This window comes from Vipera berus (genome assembly GCF_964194415.1).
Source record: "Vipera berus genome assembly, chromosome: 3".
NCBI classification, from domain to species: Eukaryota; Metazoa; Chordata; class Lepidosauria; order Squamata; family Viperidae; genus Vipera; species Vipera berus.
The window spans coordinates 185,176,197-185,194,050 of NC_138204.1; positions in this window are offsets into that span (position 1 = coordinate 185,176,197).

The window sequence follows — 17,854 nt, forward strand, 5'->3', positions numbered from 1 at the left end:
AACAAAATGTCCATCCATTGACCTTTGAGGAGAATATAAAACAGTTTCCTACAATTGCTATTAAACAAATCACTAACTAATGTAGCTTTCTTTTCCAAACTGTTCTTTTAAATTAGTATGAGGAAGTCAACTAGTTCCTCTACCCTTTCTGATAATTACCCAGTTGGAAACAATACAGAAGAGTTGCTATAGTGGGACACTGATTTGGTTTGTTAGGAGACTTTCAGTTGGGCAAGGACCGCTTCTAGGCTGCTGAATACTGAGAACCAGGAAGGTCAGACCGCAGATTAGAAATTCTGTTCCAAAGCAGCATGACTCTGTTAGAAGAGCTAAGAACAAAAAAGTGCTGATCTCTGTGGTTTTTCAGTTTGAGACAGAGGGTCAAACGGCTTCCCTTATACATAGGTCAGTCAGGGAAGTAGCCTGAGAGCATCTACAGTTGTTACTTCTGGTACCTCTCAGCTCCTACTTTGCGGTCTCTGCAAGATCAAGTCCGACATAGGATATAATTTTAACCACAATATAGAAAAAATAGAGTAAGGGAGCTTCTACATTCAAGACAAATTTATTAGGTTGAGGCCATATAATCTCTACATGTAAGATAGTATGGCTGACTGGTGAAATCAGCTGTCAAGTCAAAAGAGGCTGGAATCATGCTTAGATAGTGCTTTTCAACCTCAGAATTTTAATCTACATAACCTATTTTTAAGGTAGGTTAAGCTTAGAGATAGTATTTTATCATAGTTGAAATGATGGTGATTTTTTAGGCCACATTTAACACTCAATGTTGTCCCCCTAATTTGTGTGTGTGTGTGTGTGTGTGTGTGTGTGTGTGTGTGTGTATCACATCATTTAGTACCTGGATGATCAAAAATACAGTGTGTGTGTGTATTTTTAACATAAAGAAAGTATAAAGACGGGAAAGATCAGTACATGTTTTAATAAATCATTATTTTCATGTTTTAATAAATCATTAAACAGAAGACATCAGTGAGTTTATAACAGTTTTAATAGGATATGAATGTTTTTACCTAGGATTTTTGAGTATAATAATGGGATGATTTAATCATGTTCGAAGTTTGTACATAAAACTAATAATTAGCATTTATTTGCTACTTTGGGAATGTTCAGATTTTTTTTTATACTTTGGGCTTTTTAAGCCATTTATGAAGCCATATGGACTATTTCAACATAGATTTCACCACAATGTATTCAAAGTTCAGGTCCTACTGAGCAGTGGACAAACAATAAATAAATAACTACTCCCCAATATAGTCCTTTTTTATGTAACATAACCATTGAATGTTCATGTGTATTTTTTCAGTATTATTTCACTGGGCTTAAGGATAAAATGATGAATTTGAATATTCATGTATGATTTGAAATGAAAAAAGATTGCAGCAGACTGCTACATCCTTGTATTTCTTCTGTTATGAGAATTGCAAGGATACAACTTTTGAAGCAAAGAAAAACAGTTGAGAAGACAATAGTGAGAGAAAGTGGCACAAAGGTGACACGCAACAGGGAGAAAGCAGAACTAAACTTGTTTTTTGCATCCATATTTACACAAAGAGAAAAAACAGTTCAACCTATCAAAAACAGTACTGTAAAAAACAGATTAGAAACACAACTTAAGATAGGCAAGAAAATGGTAAGTGAGCAACTGTTCATCCTAGATGAGTTCAAATCACCAGGACCAGATGGACTAGAGCCCAATGTGCTGAACGAACTGGCAGATGTGATCTCAGAACCACTGAACTATATCTTTCAAAGATACTGGGGAACTACCAGAGCACTGGAAAAGAGCTGATGTAGTTCCCATCTTCAAAAAAGGGGAAAAAATGGATCCAGGAAATTACAGACCTATCAGCCTGACCTCAATACCTGGGAAGATTCTAGAAAAGATAATCAAACAAAATCAGTGCTCTTCAACATCTTCATCAATGATTTGGACGAAGGGATATGTTGTGTATTTACTAATTGTTATTATATTGAGTTAAACAGAAGTTACAAGGGCTGAGGTAAAACCGCGGCAGCTTTTGACAGCTGTCAAAAGCTGCCGGGCGAAACCGCGCAAGCGCCAACAATTGACAGTTCAACACGCGCTACAGATGACAGCTCCGAGCTGTCAAAACCGGACGGCTCCGATTGGCGAAGACTACGGCGCGGGAACAGACTCACCCCTGATTGGTCAAGCCGCCGGCAGCTGTCAGTATAAATAGATGTCTTGTTCCCTAGTTCTTTGCCTGGTTCAGAATAAAAAGTTAAACTGTTAACTTGCTGTCTCGCCTGCTTCTTAGCTAAAGCACTGGCGACGAAGGTGGGATGCTGCTTGCTTAGCTGAAGTCACTACCTAAGGGGAGAAGAGATTTTTTCCCTTAGCCGAGCCGGTCACTTGCTGAAGTCACTGGAAGTCAAACTTCCATTCAACGCAAGCAGCGGCACCTCAATTACAGACAGCATGACGAACCACGGCCACATTCGAGAATTCGATACCCGCCACCCAGAAGGCTGGGAATCGCATCTGGGCCAGGTAGAAGGGTACCTGGTAGTCAAGAAGATCACGGATGACCGGGCCAAGGCGGCCGCCCTCCTCTGGCTCAGCGGCCCCGCCGTTTATGATGCCGCTGTGGGGATCTTCACCCCGGAGCCGGTCGCCACCATCTCCTATGCAGACCTCACTGAGGGGCTGAGTAAATACTTCATGCCCCTCAAGTCAGAACTCTACTGGAGAGTGAACTTCGCTCGGAAACTCCAGCTTCCTGACGAGCCAGCAAATGACTTCATAACCAGGGTCAGGCATGCCGCACGTCGGTGCCGGTTCCCGGATTTGGAAGACCGAATCCGGGACCAGATTGTCATAGGGCTCAAGGACGAACGGCTGAGGAAGAAGCTGATCGCCAAGCCTGAAATGACAATGACCGATGTGGCTAGGGAAGTCATCGCATACGAAGACTGCCACGGAGACGACCGACGGGTACCGGACAGCGGACCACGGGGGTCCGTGCACCAGGAAGACGGCAGGTTCAGCGGGTCTGAGGACGACGACGGCCCCACAGATATAGACGCGGTGCAACGGCGGTTCGAGAAACTGAGGATGCAACGCAACTACAGGGGGGGCCCTGCCAACAATCAGAGGGGGCCCAACTTCCCGACAAACAGGGCGAAGTGTGCCAGTTGCGGCGGAAGCCACCCTAGGGCAACGTGCCGGTTCCGCAGTGCCAAATGCCACGGGTGCGGGAAGACAGGCCACCTCAAAGCCGTGTGCCGCAGCCGGAGCCGGGAAAACCTGCACGACCTGGAGGTGACAGCCGAAGGTATGGCCCCATATACACTCAGAGCTAGGCACAGCCCCAGAACCCCAGTGTCTAATGTAAGGGGGAGGGCGGAGAAACATACAGTCCACAGCATTCTTAAGCCCAAAATCAAGGTGGACGTCCGGATTCAAGGAATTCCCTGTGAGATGGAGGTGGACTCTGGGTCCTCCGTCTCACTAATCTCATGGCAAACGTACAGGGACATTTGTAACCGAAGTAGGAAAAGGCCCGCCCTTAGACCCACCAAACTCCGCCTAGCCGACTTCCAGAAAACGCCCATTAAACTCCGGGGAAAAGCTTCCGTCCCCGTAGAGTTCAAAAAATTTAAAGGATCCCTTCCTATTTTGGTGACTCAAGAAAACAGAATAAGCCTGCTAGGATTAGACTGGTTTGAGGCACTAGGAATAGCGTTGACAGGTGTCAACGCCATTCAGCTGTCAAAATTGGAATCCGTCTGCTGTCAATTCGCGGACGTTTTTGACAGCTCACTAGGGAAATACACGGGACCGCCCGTATCCCTTAAACTGAACCCAAATGTGATGCCTGTCAGAATCAAGGCCAGAAGGGTTCCCTTCGCCTTGAGGGAAAAAATAGAAGCGGAGCTTGACAGATTAACGAACTTAGGGGTCCTCGAACCGGTAGAAGGGGCCGAGTGGGAGACACCCATAGTGACCCCAGTTAAACCAAACGGCCAAATTAGATTATGTGCCGATTATAAAGCGACCCTCAACCTCGCTTTAAACGCACATGCCTACCCGGTCCCGGCTGTCAAAGACATCCTCGCGGCCATTAAGTCAGGCGCCATATTTGCCAAGTTAGACTTGGCGCAGGCGTATTTACAGTTGCCTGTCACCCCTGACACCGCTTTGGCTCAAACAATAGTCACCCACAAGGGAGCATTCAAAATTAACCGCCTTCAATTCGGCATCTCTGCAGCCCCGGGAATCTTCCAGGAAATCATGGAGAAAACACTTAAGGGAATTCCCGGGGTCTGCCCATATTTTGACGACGTCCTAATTGCAGGGGAATCAGAAAATGACCTGGCTGACAAACTAACTAAGGTACTCCTAAGGTTCAGGAAGGCCGGTCTCAAATTAAAAAGAGACAAATGCTCCATCGGGGTGCCCTCAACAGAGTTCTTAGGTTTTAAAATAGACGCTAAGGGAATTCACCCCACGGACACAAAAATTAAAGCTATCAAAACAGCACCGACCCCCAAAAACAAACAAGAACTTCAGGCTTTCTTAGGGTTAGTCAACTTTTACCACACCTTCCTACCGCATAAAGCCTCCATTGCAGAACCCTTACATAGATTATTAGACAAGGGCAAACCCTGGACGTGGACCCCTGAGCATGATAAAAGTTTTAACCTCCTAAAAAACTTACTCTCCAGCAGCACAACGGTAGCCCTGTTTAACGATCAGCTGCCCTTATGTCTCGCCTGCGATGCCTCCCCGTACGGCATCGGAGCGGTCCTAAGCCATTTAACTAAAGAAGGAATACAGACCCCTGTAGCGTTCTATTCGAGAACGCTGTCAAAACCTGAGCGGAATTACGCTCAAATCGATAAAGAGGCTCTAGCTATAGTGGCCAGCGTAAAAAAATTTCATGATTACCTGTATGGCCGACCATTTACTATTTATACTGATCATAAACCCCTGTTAGGACTCTTTACAGTAAACAGGCTAACACCACAAATATTATCTCCCCGCATCCTGAGATGGTCTACATTTCTATCAGCCTATTCGTACAAACTAGAATACAGACCAGGGAAAACCATGGGCCATGCAGACGGCCTGAGCAGACTGCCGCAACCAATTGTTGACCCAGACCCAGCACCAGCTGGAAGAATACTGGCTATCTCAGAGCTGCCAGAATGCCCCTTATCTGTCAAAGATATCTCCACAGCTACCGTGGCAGACAAAATCCTAGGCAGAGTCCTAGGCTATGTCACAACGGGCTGGCAATATTCACCCCAGGAACCACAATTCCAACCTTACTTCTTAAAACAAAAGGAATTATCCACCCATCAGGGATGTCTCTTATGGGGCAGCAGAGTAATCATCCCTGACAAACACAGACTTAAAGTACTAGAGAGCCTCCACGAAGGGCACCCGGGCACCGTCAAAATGAAGGCTCTGGCCAGGAGCTATGTTTGGTGGCCGGGTATAGACAAACACATTGAGGCACACGTAGCTGGCTGCTATTCCTGCCAGCTAGTTAGAGCAGCCCAGCCACAGGCGTCCATACATAGATGGGAAACGACAAAGTCACCTTGGTCTCGCATTCATATAGATTATGCAGGTCCGTTCCAGGGACAATCATTCCTAATTGTCGTAGACAGCTTTTCAAAATGGCTAGAAGTGGCGCCAGTAGCCAATACAACTTCCTCGGCCACTATACAAGTTTTAAGGGGATTATTCGCCACACATGGCCTCCCTGATGTTATAGTTTCCGATAACGGCCCCCAATTTACCTCCTACGAATTCCAGAGTTTCACAACGGCGAACTCTATTAGGCACACCACCTCGGCTCCCTTTCACCCATCGTCGAACGGCTTGGCAGAGGTGATGGTAAAATCAACCAAGGAGGCACTGCGCAAGATCATCTCCGGCAACTGGCACCAAAGACTGGCACAATTTCTTCTCTCCCAACACACCACGCCTTGCACAACTACCGGAAAGTCCCCAGCAGAGCTTCGCTGGGGCAAAAGATTGACCACCAGACTGGACCGTCTCCACCCAGACAGATCCCCTCCAGACCCAGAACTACCCCTCTATCATAGAACTCTCAACACTGGGCAAGCTGTCTGGGCTAGAAACTATGGGGGAGGGAACAAATGGACACAAGGGGTGGTCATCGAACAAACAGGCCCCTTGTCATACATCATTGACATTGGACAAAATATACATATCCGCCGACACATAGACCAACTACGCCAACGCAGTCCTCAAAACATAGGGGGGAGGGGGGACGACGAAATACCGACAGAAGCACCGGCGCAAAGACTGGCACGTCAAGACTCCCCTGACCGGAACATACCATTTCAACACCCCACTCCAATCAACGCAGATCCAGCAGAGCCAAACCCCCCACCCCCGGAGCCAACCCAAGAAGCACCAAAAGAACCAGAACATACTACCGAGACTACCCCCCGGCGCTCCGAGAGATTAAAGAAACCTCCCACATACCTGAAAGACTACGAATGGGGAAACCCAAAAAAGAAACAGTTGGGGTAAATTCAACTCAATCAGAGGGAGGGGGAAGGGGTGTTGTGTATTTACTAATTGTTATTATATTGAGTTAAACAGAAGTTACAAGGGCTGAGGTAAAACCGCGGCAGCTTTTGACAGCTGTCAAAAGCTGCCGGGCGAAACCGCGCAAGCGCCAACAATTGACAGTTCAACACGCGCTACAGATGACAGCTCCGAGCTGTCAAAACCGGACGGCTCCGATTGGCGAAGACTACGGCGCGGGAACAGACTCACCCCTGATTGGTCAAGCCGCCGGCAGCTGTCAGTATAAATAGATGTCTTGTTCCCTAGTTCTTTGCCTGGTTCAGAATAAAAAGTTAAACTGTTAACTTGCTGTCTCGCCTGCTTCTTAGCTAAAGCAGGATAGATGGGGAACTCATCAAATTTGCAGATGACACCAAGCTGGCAGGAATAGCCAACACTCCAGAAGACAGGCTTAAGATACAGGAGGATCTGGACAGACTTGAACACTGGGCACTATCTAACAAAATGAAATTCAATGGTGAAAAAAGTAAGGTTCTACATTTAGGTAAGAAAAACCAAATCTACAGGTATAGTATAGGGGTTACCTTGCTCAATAGTAGTAACAGTGAGAGGGATCTTGGAGTCCTAGTGGACAATCACTTAAATATGAGCCAGCAGTGTGCTGCAGCTGCCAAAAAAGCCAACACAGTGCTAGGCTGCATTAACAGAGGGATAGAATCAAGATCATGTGAAGTATTAATACCACTTTACAATGCCTTGGAAAGGCCACACTTGGAATACTGCATCCAGTTTTGGTTACCACAATGTAAAAAAGATGTTGAGACTCTGGAAAGAGTACAGAGAAGAGCAACAAAGATCATTAGGGAACTGGAGGCTAAGACATATAAGGAACGGCTGCTGGAATTGGGTATGTCTAGTTTAATGAAGAGAAAGACTAGAGGGGACATGATAGCAGTGTTCCAATATCTCAGGGGCTGCCACAAAGAAGAGGGAGTCAAGCTATTCTCCAAAGCACCCGAAGGCAGGACAAGAAGCAATGGATGGAAACTAATCAAGGAGAGAAGCAACCTAGAACTAAGGAGAAACTTCCTGACAGTTAGAACAATTAACCAGTGGAACAACCTGGCTCCAGAAGCTGTGAATGCTCCAACACTGGAAGTTTTTAAGAAGAGATTGGACAGCCATTTGTCTGAAATGGTATAGGGTTTCCTGCCTGAGCAGGGGGTTGGACTATATGACCTCCGAGGTTCCTTCCAACTTTACTCTTATGATTATGATTCAGTGACAGAGTAAAAACCATGAGTATGTTCTTTTCAGTAACTTTTCACAGATCTAGTATGAAGACTGGGCACCAATTCTTATTAAATGTTGACAGACAGCATTCCAATAGGCCCCAGCATTAATCCTATGTTGAAAACTCTAGTATTGCTGTCTCGTTGCTATACCACACAATTTATTGCAAAAATATTTTAAAAGATAAAATGTTGGAAATGCAGCAATACTGAATTCTTAATATATTCTGCATATCGAATGGTGAAATCTTGAACTCTTATTTGCAACTGGTGGCTGCTTGTTGCATCTGATAGAATGTTTTCAACCAGAAGGTTTCCAATTAAATGAAATTTCAACTAATACAATTTCCTTAGCTTAATGAGGCTTTTTTGTGGAATATGGCTCCCACTTAGGTTTTTGATTTGGCCAAAGCTCATATTTCTTCATTTCTTTACCAGCAAAAAACTGAAATCGCTGAAGATGTGGATGAGCCTTTATCTAAAAAGAACTTGACACATTGGTAAGTCTGATAAATGTTAGAAGCAGATGTGAAAAGACAATTAGATAATAAAAAATATTTCTTCACTTGTAATTTTTTCTTTTAATCAAGAATAAAAATTGTGCATGCCAGTACGCATTATTTTAAAGAAAAAGCTTTTCAATTATAGTAATTTAGAAATAAATATAAGTACATTAGAGCAAGCTAAGGCTTCCATAAATTAGTTTTCTTTCCCTGCAGTGACCACAAGCAGGATATAACCCCCAAAACACCCTTTTCCTAGTGTTTTCTAGCAAGTACAGTTAAGGGGCATATATAGGTTATATAGTAATAATCACTACTCTTGATAGCTTTATTCTCTTGATCTTCCATGAAAGCTACCCCAGTTAGTGACCATTGCTTAATTTTGTTATAATACATTCTGCACTATCGTGAATATCCATTCCCTTTCAATCAATATCTTCAGGTTCCAATATGAAAAAGATAGAAAAACATTTTATCCACTTTTTTTTCTTAATCATTATTTTTTTACATGAAACAGTTCCAACATTTTTTCTCTACTCCTTTTGGAAATATATTCTTTCAAAGCTTATTTTTATCTCATGCTTTACAGAAAGTTTAAGAACAGACATAGGTTATGCAAAAGAGCAATAATAGCCAGCGCTTCCACTTATAGTATATTCATTAAGGCAAATTGGAATTCATAAACGGTTAGAAAGTCTATATTATTTTATCTAAATGACAAAACATGAAGGGTTTTTTTTGCTTTTTTTCAGGCGGTAGAGTGAAGTGTCTTTTATTTGGTTATTGTCTCGACAAGTTTCATATTTTTCAAGTGAAGGGTTGAGCTGTTTCTTTTCCTGTGGTCTGTGATCATAAAAAGTCAATAAAGTCAACTTCAATTTGGTTGTCATGCCTAAAGCCTTCGTTTGCCCTACTGAGCTGTGGCTTGCAAAGACAAGGGTGCACAATTTGGTTGTGGGAATCTGCCAGATTAGGGGGAACTTTGAGGCCCCTTCAAATGAAAGGGCTAGAGGTTTGGAAGAAAAAGAACATGAAGTTTTAAGAGGAACATACCAAAGTAAAAGTTAGGGAAATATTCTTAAAAGTTACATAATGGAAAAACCTAATTTTGATTATTAGTCAGCTACTCAAAAGAGTAAATAAAGTAAGCAAAATATTTTTTTTCTAGAGATCAGTCTGTTTAGAAAGTTTTTGACATTGAATATAACCAGTGAATCCCCTTCATGGATTACTGCCTTGTCGTGGCGAAGGGGCTTGCGTAATTCAATGAAGCTATGAGCTATGCCGTGCAGGGCCACCCAAGACGGACAGGTCATAGCCGAGAGTTCTGACAAAACGTGATCCACTGGAGAAGGAAATGGCAACCCACTCCAGTATCTTTGCCATGAAAACCCTATGGACAGTACCAAAAGGCAAAACGATATGACGCTGGAAGATGAGCCCCTCAGGTCGGAAGGCGTCCAATATGCTACTGGGGAAGAGCAGAGGGCTAGTACTAGTAGCGCCAGAAAGAATGAAGCGACTGGGCCAAAGCCGAAAGGACGCTCAGCTGTGGATGTGTCTGGTGGTGAAAGGAAAGTCCGATGCTGTAAAGATTTTTTCTCCATAGGAACCTGGAATGTAAGATCCATGAATCAAGGAAAGCTGGATGTGGTCAAACAAGAGATGACAAGACTGAACATCGACATCTTAGGTATCAGTGAACTAAAATGGACAGGAATGGGTGAATTTAATTCAGATGACCATCAGGTATACTACTGCGGACAAGAATCCCTCAGAAGAAATGGAGTAGCCTTCATAGTCAATAAAAGAGTAGGAAAAGCAATACTGGGATACAATCCCCAAAATGACAGAATGATCTCAGTTCGAATCCAAGGCAAACCATTCAATATCACAGTAGTCCAAGTCTATGCCCCAACCACCAGTGCTGAAGAGGATGAAATTGACCGGTTCTACGAAGCCCTACAGCACCTTAAAGAACTAACACCAAAAAATGATGTCCTTATCATCATGGGGGATTGGAATGCTAAAGTAGGAAGCCAAAAGATAACTGGAATAACAGGCAGGTTTGGCCTTGGAGTACAAAATGAAGCAGGGCACAGGCTGATAGAATTTTGTCAAGAGAATACGATGGTCATAGCAAACACTCTTTTCCAACAACCCAAGAGACGGCTCTACACATGGACATCACCAGACGGTCAACACAGAAATCAGATTGACTATATGCTCTGCAGCCAAAGATGGAGAAGCTCTATACAGTCAGTAAAAACAAGACCAGGAGCTGACTGTGGCTCAGACCATGAGCTTCTCCTTGCAAAGTTTAGGCTTAAACTGAAGAAAGTAGGGAAAAGCACTAGGCCACTCAGGTATGAATTAAATCATATCCCTGTTGAATATACAGTAGAGGTGACAAATAGATTTAAGGAATTAGATCTGATAGACAGAGTGCCTGAAGAACTATGGACAGAGGTTCGCGACATTGTACAAGAGGTAGCAACCAAAACCATCCCAAAGAAAAAGAAATGCAAGAAAGCAAAATGGCTGTCTGAGGAAGCTTTGCAAATAGCTGAGGAAAGGAGGGAAGCGAAAGGCAAGGGAGAAAAACATAGATACGCCCAATTGAATGCAGAATTCCAGAGAATAGCTAGAAGAGATAAGAATGCCTTCTTAAATGAACAGTGCAAAGAAATAGAAGAAAACAATAGAATAGGGAGGACCAGAGATCTTTTCAAGAAAATTGGAGAGATGAAGGGAACGTTTCATGCAAAAATGGGCATGATAAAGGACCAAAATGGCAGGGACCTAACAGAGGCAGAAGAGATTAAGAAGAGGTGGCAAAATTACACAGAAGAACTATACAAGAATGAGCTTAACGTCCCTGATAATCACAATGAGGTGGTCACTGACCTCGAGCCAGACATCCTAGAATGTGAAGTGAAGTGGGCCTTAGAAAAGCTGAGCAACAACAAAGCTAGTGGAGGTGACAGTATTCCAGCTGAGCTATTCAAAATCTTAAAAGACAGTGCAGTAAAAGTGCTACACTCAATTTGCCAGCAAATTTGGAAAACTCAACAGTGGCCACAGGATTGGAAAAGATCAGTTTACATTCCAATTCCAAAGAAAGGCAGTGCCAAAGAATGTTCAAACTATCGCACCATTGCACTCATTTCTCATGCTAGTAAAGTCATGCTTAAAATCCTACAAGCTAGACTTCAGCAGTATGTGGATCGAGAACTACCAGAAGTACAGGCAGGATTTCGAAGAGGCAGAGGAACTAAAGATCAAATTGCCAACATACGCTGGATCATGGAGAAAGCTAGGGAGTTCCAGAAAAACATCTACTTCTGCTTCATTGACTATGCTAAAGCCTTTGATTGTGTGGATCATAACAAACTGTGGCAAGTTCTTAAAGAGATGGGAGTACCAGACCATCTTATTTGTCTCTTGAGAAACCTATATGCGGGTCAAGAAGCAACAGTGAGAACTGGACACGGAACCACTGATTGGTTCAAAATTGGGAAAGGAGTCCGGCAAGGCTGTATACTGTCGCCCTGCCTATTTAACTTATATGCAGAGCACATCATGAGAAAGGCAGGGCTAGATGAATCAAAAGTTGGAATTAAGATTGCCGGAAGAAATATCAACAACCTAAGATACGCAGATGATACCACTCTAATGGCAGAAAGTGAAGAAGAACTAAAGAGCCTCTTGTTGTGGGTGAAGAAGGAGAGTGCAAAACTTGGGTTGAAACTTAACATTAAGAAAACCAAGATCATGGCATCTGGCCCTCTCAATTCCTGGCAAATAGATGGGGAAGAAATGGAAGTAGTGACAGATTTTATTTTCCTGGGCTCCAAGATCACTGCAGATGGGGACTGTAGCCAAGAAATTAAAAGACGCTTGCTCCTGGGGAGGAAAGCCATGGCAAATCTAGACAGCACACTAAAAAGCAGAGACATCACCCTGTCAACAAAAGTGCATATAGTCAAGGCTATGGTCTTCCCAGTTGCAATGTATGGCAGTGAAAGTTGGACCATAAGAAAGGCTGAGCGCCAAAAAATTGAGGCCTTTGAACTATGGCGCTGGAGAAGACTCCTGCGAGTCCCTTGGACTGCAAGGCGATCAAACCGGTCAGTCCTAGAGGAGATCAATCCTGACTGCTCTTTAGAAGGCCAGATCCTGAAGCTAAAACTCAAATACTTTGGCCACCTAATGAGAAGGAAGGACTCACTGGAGAAGAGCCTAATGCTGGGAAAGATCGAGGGCAATAGAAGAAGGGGACGACAGAGAATGAGGTGGCTGGATGGAGTCACTGAAGCAGTAGGCGTGAGCTTAAATGGACTCCAGAAGATGGTAGAGGACCGGAAGGCCTGGAGGAATGTTGTCCATAGGGTCGCGATGGGTCGGACACGACTTCGCAGCTAACAACAACAAAAATAACCAGTGAATAGATTAATATGACCCAGTGGTCTATTCTCTACATGTGATTTCTACATGTATTGTTTTACCATAAAGATAAGAATTGAAGACATAGGATATAATGTTCTGTGTTCTTCCTTTCTAATTGTCATGGAAGGAAAGACTGCATTTGTCATATATGAAATAATGTGTTTAATCAAAGCAAAATACTGTGTAGTCTAATTGTTTTCTACAGTGATTAGTCATTATCCATAACCAGGATATGGACATCTTACTACAGATGGGTAATATGCTGTCATTTGGTTGCTAACGGACAAATTGAAATAAGTATATTTCACAAGCATAGAGTTGTCAATAGTATGTCACATATCAAAAGGTAGTTATGTACTTTTCAAAGACTAAAGTGGCTTGACACAAAATTGACTAATTCCCAATTGATAAGTTGTCAGAACCAAACCAAACCAAAACAATGGTCAGGAGAAGCCAATGGCTCAGATTTCCCTTTGGTAAATTGCAGATAAACCCAAGGATTAGCCTGAAAATTGATGGTATTTGGCAGAAATATAGTACCAGGTGGATTTTAATTCTTAACAAGCTTTTCCTCTATATCTTTCTCTGTGCAGATGCTTTTTCCTGTTCCCTACTTTTATCCACCATTGCTCTCCATCTCCTTCCTTCCCTGTTGGAAAAAGGGAGAGGAATATATGGGTATGTACTTTTTAGTGTTTCTGTGAGGGAGTAGCTTGTATGAATGCAGATGAGGATCAATTAATTTTGCAAATGGGATGCCTTGTTTTATAGGCAATTAATTTAATTACTAGTTATAAATTTATTTTTTTCCTGGCTTTGTCATTTTTGGAATGTGGCTTTTGAAAGGTTTATATAGAGCCATAACTGTCTGCTTATATATTATGGAAATATGTCACACACATATTCTCACACTTGGGGAAAATCTCTGGATAGTTTCAGTTAAAGTTGGTAATTATAACTTTGTTAAAGTTATGGAGCTGTTAACTATTCATTGAAAAGAAAGCTGACTTTATGATATAAATACATGAATAAAACATTTTAACAAACATGGAACTAAGCTGAGTATATTTTGGAAAATCAATACGAAAATTATTTGAAAGTACAATGGACTTTCTTAGTAATTATATTCCTTGATTTTAATTTCTGAAGTAATTAAATTTTATTACTGAAGAAAAAATGAACAGATTGGGTAAAAAGCAATCTTTTAATGTACTAATGGTCTTCTGTACGCCTTCTTTGGCATTTTTACACTTACATATCCAACAGGATTTGAAAAGGAAAGTAAAAAAAAATAGATGGTACTTACTTCATAGAGGTCTCTGTGAAGATTCTGAAAAAGGATGTGCCTATTGGCTGTGTCCTGAAAGTGTGTATCTAGGTAGTATGTGATCATAGGTAATTGTATATTAGAGCATCTGAAAAATGTAAGTGGTCATTCTTCCTCCATGATTTTCATGCATAAGACTGTTACATACAGTTTCATCCATGCTCATACATTACAGAGGTGGTTTAATCATCCGTAAGAAATTACTAGCTTCTCTGTTCGTGAAGCATGACATTTCAATTGCACAGCCAATAAAAGAATTACACAAGGAGAGCTGAAATGATTTACTGTATAGAAAGCCACAAGACCAAGGTTACCATGGTGAGCTTACCTTTCTGTGCAAACAAGGTCAAGTGAGGGTGACCCTTCAGTGGACAGCCTTCAGTTATAACATAGTAATATATTGCTCCAACAATGGTTTGTTGCTTTCCTTTTTAAATAAGTAAAAACATTTAACCATTTTTGGAAGTGAGGGAGGAAATCACAAGTCTGCATTTTCAGGGTCTGCCTATCAGCAAATAGAAAATCTGTACTCTATACTTCATTGCTTATGATGACGTAGCTTCCAAGGATATTTTTTTATGATAATCAGAATTATTTATGGGCACTTAAATATATGTGTATACATAGGAGAAAGAATGAGGTTCTAATATATTGTATTTCATAATACATTATAAAAGTTATTTCCATTTTACCTGGGACAAAGAGATCACTGATAATAATTTATGTGCAGATATGGCTAAAGAATCTGAGAGAAGGAAATAACTACAAATGTGATTAAAATATTTGAATAAAGCAGCAGAGAATAAATAAAAGATTTTATCTAGTGCTTCTCTGAACAATATTACTGATGCAGAAAATGAAGGCTGTTCAAATGTCTCTTGAATTCCGTATACCATAGGAAAACAAAGTCCTTTGGGTTATGAATCTTGGGTTTAAGAAAAAGCCATCAAATATTTAAGATAAAAATGCAGTAACACATGCTTGCTGTCATGTGTAAATTTAGTGATTGTTATGACAAGGTTTTTAAAACATTCATTGCTGGATTATTTTTATGAAAATATTCATTAATTCAAACTGACATTCATATTGAGAACTACATTTCATACAGACAAAAATATCTGAGTGCATAAGAGATCATTGTTAAGTCAGGAAGGTAGGGGTAAAATATATAATAATCACTTTTAAATTATACATTATAAGCCATACATATTGGTGTATTGCTATATTATGTATTAAATGTAGTGGATAAATCAGGTTGTTATAATTCTGATGCGGCCAAAAGGTAAAAAAGGTGACAAGCACAACTAGACATGTAGATGTTATCATACTGTATAATTCAATGAGTATTTGTTTTATGTTTATTACTGTACCTTCCGGTAATAAAGATTGCATTCATTTAGTATCTTGATTCCAAATGATAAATTCTTGAAAGAATATTTTTCTGGTAGTTATAGCAAAAATCTGAGTAATCTATTTATTTAATATCTTTACAAACAGCATTCCAGTATAAGATTAGCCATGGAACCAAAAGCATTATTGATTTCACAAATAATTTTATAATATTGCTACATTGCAATGCTGAAATAGCTAATCTAATTCTTTTTTGTCATAAACTCTATGCATTTAAAGCAGTGTATGAACTTGCAAAAATATGATTGCAAACAATATTATTTGTTGCTCATATTGAAACTTATTTGTTGCTCATATTGAAATCCTTTTTGTATGGCATTCAGGATAAAGATACAGTAATGTTTTAAAATGGTAATCAGTAGATACACCTAGGTGCTGCAGCAAGAACTAAAGAACAGTATATATTTAAAACATATAAAACCTATAAGAGAGCCTCTTTGCTTCTGAACTGAAATGCGTGCAGAGCATGCAATTCTCCTCTATTTATATAGATTCTAATTTATATGTACAAAGGTATTTTAGATATAGTGGTGGCCAGGAGACAGAAAAGGGTTTATTGAGAAAAGACAAAATCAAATAGTTCCTAGTGTGCATTATCTGTCAAAATTAGAGAGTTTGTTGTGCCTGGGCTGATGCTAGACTCAACCCAAAGAAGCTAAGTATATATAAGTTGATATGCCTGTAAAAAATCATAATCCTTGATATGGAAGTCCTGTGAAAAGATCTCCATAAGATTAAATGGAATAAGAAACAAAAGTAATGCCATTGTGGGAGTTTATTACAGGCATCCACCCAGGCAGAAGAAGTGAATTATTCCTTTTCAAATCAACCCACAAAGTTCAAGAGGGCAGGCTATAGTAGTAAAGGGAGACTTCAATTACCCTGATATCAGCTGGAAAATTAACTCGGCTAGGAGGGAGAGGTAGAACAGATTTCTTATCTCTGCTGCTGACAATTTCATTTTTCAGAGATGGAAAAAGAAACAAGTGAATCAGCTCCTTGGCCTTAGTCCTTACCAACATAGAGGGATTGGTCAATGGATGGAAGTGTCAGACATTTTGAGGGAAACTGCTTATGTCATGTTGGAATTTAAAATACCTGAGGGTGATAAAATTGATAGAACTCAATTACATAATCTGCTGCTGGTGAAAGGTGGGTTTCAAGTCTTAAAAGATAAGTCTTAAGTGGAATGGGCAATTCTGAAAAAAATGAAATATTGAACGGAAACACATAAATGATCCCATAATAAGGAAAATAGGGAAAAATCTGAAGACACCAATATAAATGAATAATGAGATAACAGAAAGCTATAGATAGATAGATAGATAGATAGATAGATAGATAGATAGATAGATAGATAGATAGATAGATAGATAGATAGATAATGATAATGAGAACTGTTGGCCCAAAGCAGTAAGAACAAAGTCACAAAGGCTAACTTTCAGAGTGCAATGAGGCTAGAGAAGAATATAAAATATAAGAAGGGTTCTTGAGGGATATGTCCAAAAACTAAGAATCCAGGTGCTCATTAATTCATGATGGGGAAAAGAGCATGTTGAAAGAAACTTTATTATTATTTTTGACATTTGTTACAAGCCTAAATTCTTTCTGAGCCTTAGCTTTCCTGACTTCATTTTTGCAGATTTGGGCAGTATGCTGGTATTGTACCTTAGTTATGTGTTTCTCTTCCTGGCTTTTATACTTGTCCTTGTTGTCTTTCAGTTTAATTAGAGTTCTTTATGCAGCTATGCAGTTTCTTTTGGGATCTCTTATTTTTCTTTATTTATTTATTTTTTTTATTTATTTTAATTCCATTTATATCCCGCCCTTCTCCGAAGACTCAGGGCGGCTTACAAGCTTAGCAGTAGCCTTCATTCTTTGTATATGCCTGCTTATTAGGGCTTTCACACACACACCCAAGCGGCATTATTACAAAGTCAGCTTAATTGCCCCCAACAATCTGGGTCCTCATTTTACCTACCTCGGAAGGATGGAAGGCTGAGTCAACCTTGAGCCTGGTGGGATGCGAACCTGCACTAATTGCAGGCAGCTGGTGTTACTTAAGGAGGCATCAGCCCACTGCTCCACCAGTGGGCTGATATTGTGCTTGACTGGGCTTTTTTAATGTCATTTTCTGAGTTTCCCAAGTTTCTTGGATTGTTTTTCCCTTGAGGATTTCCAGCCATGGAATCCTTCTCAAGCTCTCTCCAAATCTGTTGAAATCAGCTCTCTGAAAATCCAAGACACCAGTTTGTCTATGTTCTATTGTTTGTGCTTGCATTATGTTGAATTCCAATATTGCATGGTCATGCTCTCC